Source organism: Monodelphis domestica, chromosome 1 (assembly GCF_027887165.1).
Source record: "Monodelphis domestica isolate mMonDom1 chromosome 1, mMonDom1.pri, whole genome shotgun sequence".
In the NCBI taxonomy this organism is placed as follows: Eukaryota; Metazoa; Chordata; class Mammalia; order Didelphimorphia; family Didelphidae; genus Monodelphis; species Monodelphis domestica.
Genome location: NC_077227.1, coordinates 314,805,232 through 314,810,943, shown reverse-complemented (window position 1 = coordinate 314,810,943; position 5,712 = coordinate 314,805,232). Strand labels below are relative to the sequence as shown.

General features: G+C 39.2%; 1 pseudogene; it reads left to right on the top strand.

Moving 5' to 3' along the window:
• Window positions 1–2,384: 2,384 nt before the first annotated feature.
• Window positions 2,385–5,407, top strand: LOC100019135 (microtubule-associated protein RP/EB family member 1-like; annotated as a pseudogene).
• Window positions 5,408–5,712: the final 305 nt, after the last annotated feature.

Sequence of the window (5,712 nt, the reverse complement as noted above, 5' to 3'; positions counted from 1 at the left end):
AATGAACTCACAAAGGAAATGGTAGACAAATGAAGTCACAAAGAGTCAGATACAACTGAAAATGACAATCTATTACACTCTAAGATATGCAAAGCACTTTATATGTGTTATCTCATTTGATCATTACAACCACCCTGGGAGGAAGCTAGTTTTATTATCCCCATTTTACAGATGAGGAAAGTAAGGCCAAGAGAGGTTAAATTATTTGCTCATGGTCATAAAACTAGTAAGTATCTGAGGCAGGATTTGAACCAAGGTCCTTCTGACTTTTAAGTCCGAGAATCTATCTGCTGATCACCTACATAAAAAAGAAGGACAGAATTGTATCTTATCATCTCTGGAGACAAGTTGATCATTATAATCACTTAGTATTCAACTTCCTTGGAGCATTCTTTTTGTTTCTTTTATTATAGTCATTATGTATATTGTTCTCCTGGTTCTGCTTAGTTTACTCTGCTCACTCAGATATTTATAACCACATTTCTTTGAATTCTTCATATTTGTCATTTTGTAGTATAATATTCCATTATATTTATATATCACAATTTTTTCAACTATTCCCGTATCAAAAGGCATCTGCTTTATTTCCATTTTTTTGCCACTATAAAAAGTGAAGCTATGAATATTTTGATACCCCTGATAACATCTCATCTTTCAGACCTCCTGTTTAAAGAAAACTCTGTAGTAAATCCTAGGATTTGATGAAAAACTAAAATCAGTTCATGTAGCATCCTGGCCAAAAATGGCTTCATGACCCAAAGAAGACCATTTATTAGTCTCTGACAAGTAGTTATATTTAATGTTAAATGAAATGTGAGTTCAAAATCTAAAAATATCGCAGATGATTAGTGATGATTTGACACTTGGAATGCCCATTACAAAAGCACTAACCAGGAGAATGGGTAGGACCTTGGTAACTAACAACATGTTTTCCTGGGAACAGCACAGAGATATGGAGTTTCTCATGACCAAATGGAGTGTCAGATTCCTAGGAGTAAAAAAACTGCACATTGGAAGTAGGATCACACTCTGTGTTCCTACTTCCAATGTGCAGTTTTTTGAAGTACAAAGGGACTTCAAAGTATCATCCTCATTTTTCAGGTGATTTGCCCAAGGTCATAGAGCTAATCAATATCAGAGGCACAGGATTTGAGTCTTCCTGATTCCAAATCTAGCACTCTAGCCACATTTCCTTTCAAATTGGAATAGTGTTCTTCCAAACAAAGGCCATTTTTATACTTTGCTTAAGTAGGTCTGGTGGTTCAAGATTGGGACTGGAATAAAGTCAGACACTAGAAGATCACCTAACATTTAACAAAGAAAGGAAATTTATTTAAAGGTAGCATGCAACGGATATTTGGCAAGAATATAGTTCTTATTCAGGTAAACATAGGCCCCCTTGTCACCATGGAAACACAGTCAAAAGGATGTGTTGGCTCATTTGGTAATGGATATGCTGGAAAATGCTTAAGAGGGTGCTTGCTCTTAGTGGAAAGAGAGGAGGTTGGAAATGTACTTATCACACACTTTTAAGTTTAATCGGTACCATTAACACATTAACATCATTTCCTTACATTCAGAAAGCCAACAAAAAAATAAATCAAGCCCTGAGTTATAGTTTGCCTATTTCTAAATGTAAAAAAAAAATTAACAATGAGCTTTTGCTTTTAAGCTGGCTCTAGCATTCCCCTGGACATAAGTTAAGGGCACCAAATCCTTTTATGTGGGATATCATATCAATGACTCAAGCCCTAGTTGCAGAGACCAATCAAGTGTCAGAGTCATCTTTCCTAACTACTAGAGAAAAATTAGCCCAGTCTACATGGAAGGGATGCTAATATATATTAATTTCAGGACACCCTAGGCCTAAATGGCAAGATCCTAAAGTTCTTTTAGGTGCCTTTCCACCACTCCAATGGCCTACAGGCATAGAACATGAGGGAGAATGAAGATCGGAAATCCCAGGTTTCACATCCATACTGTGGAAGGACCAAGTTGAGAACCTTAACAAGTTCATCCATATGATAGGGGATGTCAAATCTTTGCAATTCACAATGAGCTTCTTTGCTAAAGTTGTTAATTATTTTGACTGATTTTTTTAGTTGACTCTAAGATTCTCCAAGTATGCCATCATACCATCTGCAGAGTTGGAGTTTTGTTTCCTCATTGACTTTTCTAATTCCTTACATTTCTTATTCTTCTCTTATTGCTATAGTTAGCATTTCTAATACAATGTTGAATCACTGTGGTACCATCAAGGAGAAACAGCAGGGTCAAAATTAATTTAATGAGAATTAAAGCAAATTAGCACATGATGGTAATTCTCAACATAGGTTAGGATCATTACTCTTTTACATGCAGCCTATCCCTCCATCAGAGTCAACATGGAGATTTCCCCCATACAACTGTCTACTCAGTTCCCTAGCCTACCAACCAAGACTTCTGGCTACCTGGGTACCTTATTAGGGGAGAGGAGAGATCCAAAAGCAGCTATCAGGTAAGTCTTTCTGGAGGCTTGTGGTGGACCAAGCTAATTCTAGGGGCCAGCTTCTCTGCCCTTTAAAAAGAACTAGACGTAAGCTACATGGTAGAAAGGAGGGGAATTATGATCTATTATACTACTGACTTCTGGAAGGTAGACTACTCAACCCCAGCAGTCAGTAGCATGACCATGAACTTGTTGATGAGCAGAAGCAAACATTTTGCACTGTGATTGTGAAAATCACCTTAAAGATTGGTATAATAATATTCATGTTCGTCAAGGAGTTTACTTATGAAATTCTTAAAATGAAACACTCAAGTCAGAATGGAGTTTATGGTGGTTTAATCACAACTGGTGTAAGAAAGAAGGAGAGGATGAGAAGGAGAGAGGGGGAAAAGGAAAAGGGTTAACTCAACCTTCTTGCAGAGCCAGAGGGAGTTTAGGCCCAAAGGCCAAGGTAAAAGGAGAATCAGTCCTTGACTCACATGACCGATCTGAAGGAAAGCTGACTGTGGGCCTCCTCCCTGCTCAAGTTCCTAGCACCAACTGGCGCCTAGCCCTGTCCACAGGAAGTGAGCGGAATTCCAGAGTCTGTTCCCTACCTCACTTCCTGTGCCTCACAAGCGCCAATGGTGACTCAAGCTTGGCTTAGGACAGCCCAGGTGGGCAGTAAGTTATTTCTGATTTGTCATTGACTAGCACATGCCCATGTAGTGTAGGTGTGCACAATTTTGGGTGCTAGACCAAGCAAGATGGAGATTTTAAAATTCACAGCACTGAGATGGGAAAAGGGAAGGAAGCCAATTTACCAGGTGGGGTCAAATTGCAGATCACTCAGGATAGGTGAATGTTCTGATTGGTACAAGTAGGACCACTGGGCAGAAGAGAAAGGAATAAATATTTATGTAATCCTACTGGCACTATGCTAAGTACTTATAGAAATATTATCCCATTTGATTGAGAAGTAGCTATTTTATCCTTAGTTAGGAAGCTATACAATCCTGAATCAATCTCATTATGGATCTTCCATGTTTGGATGGGCAGTGGACTTACTCCTCACCTTTTTATGTTTTAGTAAAGATGTTTTTATTTAGTTCTTTAGAGGTCCTATGATATTTCTGATGGGCATTTTCATATCTTATAAACAACTATAAATGAGGAGAGGCAATGGCAAAATTTATTACAACCCTACACCCACTGACTCTCCTATAATAACTGATATAAATCTTGCTGGTAGTGATCTGTCTGATGCCTATCTATTCCCAAGAGTTAATAATGCATTTATGAGCTCCCAAATTCCCGAGTTCCTTTACAGATTCCCACATGGACCTAAATGAAATGGAAACTATTTTTTTTTTACTTTAATTTTCAGTTCTAAATTCTCTCTCTCCTGGTGGCACCTCTAGAAGCCAATAAGGAAACTGAGACCCGGAGAAATAAAGTTGCTTGTTCAAGGTCTTAAAGAAGATAACGGTTATCACGTTCAGGTGCTGCTTATTGTCAGTTTATGGATATGTTTTTCCCTGGTTCCATTGCTCTGAAGAAAGTGAAGTTTCAAGCAAAACTGCAACATGAATATATTCAGAACTTCAAGATCCTACAAGCAGGTTTTAAGATGATGGGTGCTGTCAACATGGAAATCTAGAGATCCCCAGTTTATTTAGTTGGGAGGTAGAAAGCCCAGGTTTTGACCTTGTCACAGGAGAGGTTTCCCCCTGAGGAAAGGTCCCACTTCACCAGACAAATAGACTCATCCACTGAATCCACTCAGTCTCACAAGCTGAAGGTCCTGAGTTCAATCCTCAGAAGGAGGGTGTGACATACTGGGAAAGGCTTCTGGAGAGAAAAGAGCTACTTGACTTCGGATGGGGTCTGCCTCCCACCTGAAGTGGATGTCTGTTGTCTGGTGAAGTGGGACCCTTCCCTCAGGGGGAAATTCTCCTGTGACAAGGTCAAAACCTGGGCTTTCTACCCTCAAACTAAATAAACTGGGGACTTCTAGATTTCCATGTTGACAGTGTGGACAAAATAATTCCTGTAGACAAATTAGTGAAAGGAAAATTTAAAGCCAATTTTGAATTTGTTCAATGGTTCAAGAAATTTTTTGATGCAAACTATGATGGGAAAGACTATGATCCTGTAGCAGCTTGACAAGACCAAGAAATGGCAGTAGTCCCCTCCCTCGTGACTCCAGTTTTGAATAAGCCAAAAAAACCTCTTGGTTCCAATGGTGCAGCTCCACAGAGGCCCATTTCTACACAGAGAACTACAACGCCAAGACAGGTCCTGGTATAGTCAGAGAGAATCCAGGTATGGGAAATGGAGATGATGAATCAGCAGAATTGATCCAGTAGATCAGTATATTAAAACTCACTATTGAAGACTTGGAGAAAGAGAGAGACTTCTACTTTGGAAAGCTAAGGAATATTGACTTGATTTGTCAGGAAAACAAAGGGAAAAGTTATCCAGTGTTGCAGAGGGTTATGGAGATTCTCTATGACACAGATGAAGGCTTTGTGATACCTGATGAAGGGGGTCCACAAGAGGAGCAAGAAGAGTATTAATAACCCACGTACTGTACCAGTAGAGAAGCAACATCTGAACTCTTCACCCCAAATCATGTCCTTAACTGTTAAATACTCCCTTTTATTATCTTTGGAGGACTCACTCACTGGTTTCTTTTCATAAGCAAAAAGTACCTCTTAAAGTGCACTTTGCAGAAGTTTCACTCCTTTTCCAATGGGTGTTGAGTTAGGAAGTTTTATCTTGTGGCAAAGCAGTATTAACATCTAACTGGTTCACTTAGAGAACAAAGAGGCAAATCTTGAGAGCTCATTTTTTGGTTGCTGGTAAACATACTGATTCCTGAAAAATTGTTTTTATATAACATTTCAAATGGAGGTTCTGTAATAAAGAATGCATAATCTGTGAAACTATTTCTGGTTGTGGTAAATGGATACTCTGGCAGACTAGAGAGCTACTAGGGAAACCTGAGGGTATCTAGTTATAATGGAGATAGAAGTACTTCTTCAGAGATAATGAGAGATAGAGAGATCCTGCTAGAGGGGTGCTCTGGGGTATTCTGGGGTTGCCTATTGATCACTAAAGACTAATAAGTCAAGGTTTTTCCTATCCTTCTCCTCCCTTCACCTCCCAGTTTCCACCCACACCCTTTCTGCCTCCCTTTCCCCTCCCATGATCTTAGTCAGCCACCTTCTAAGTAACTCAAG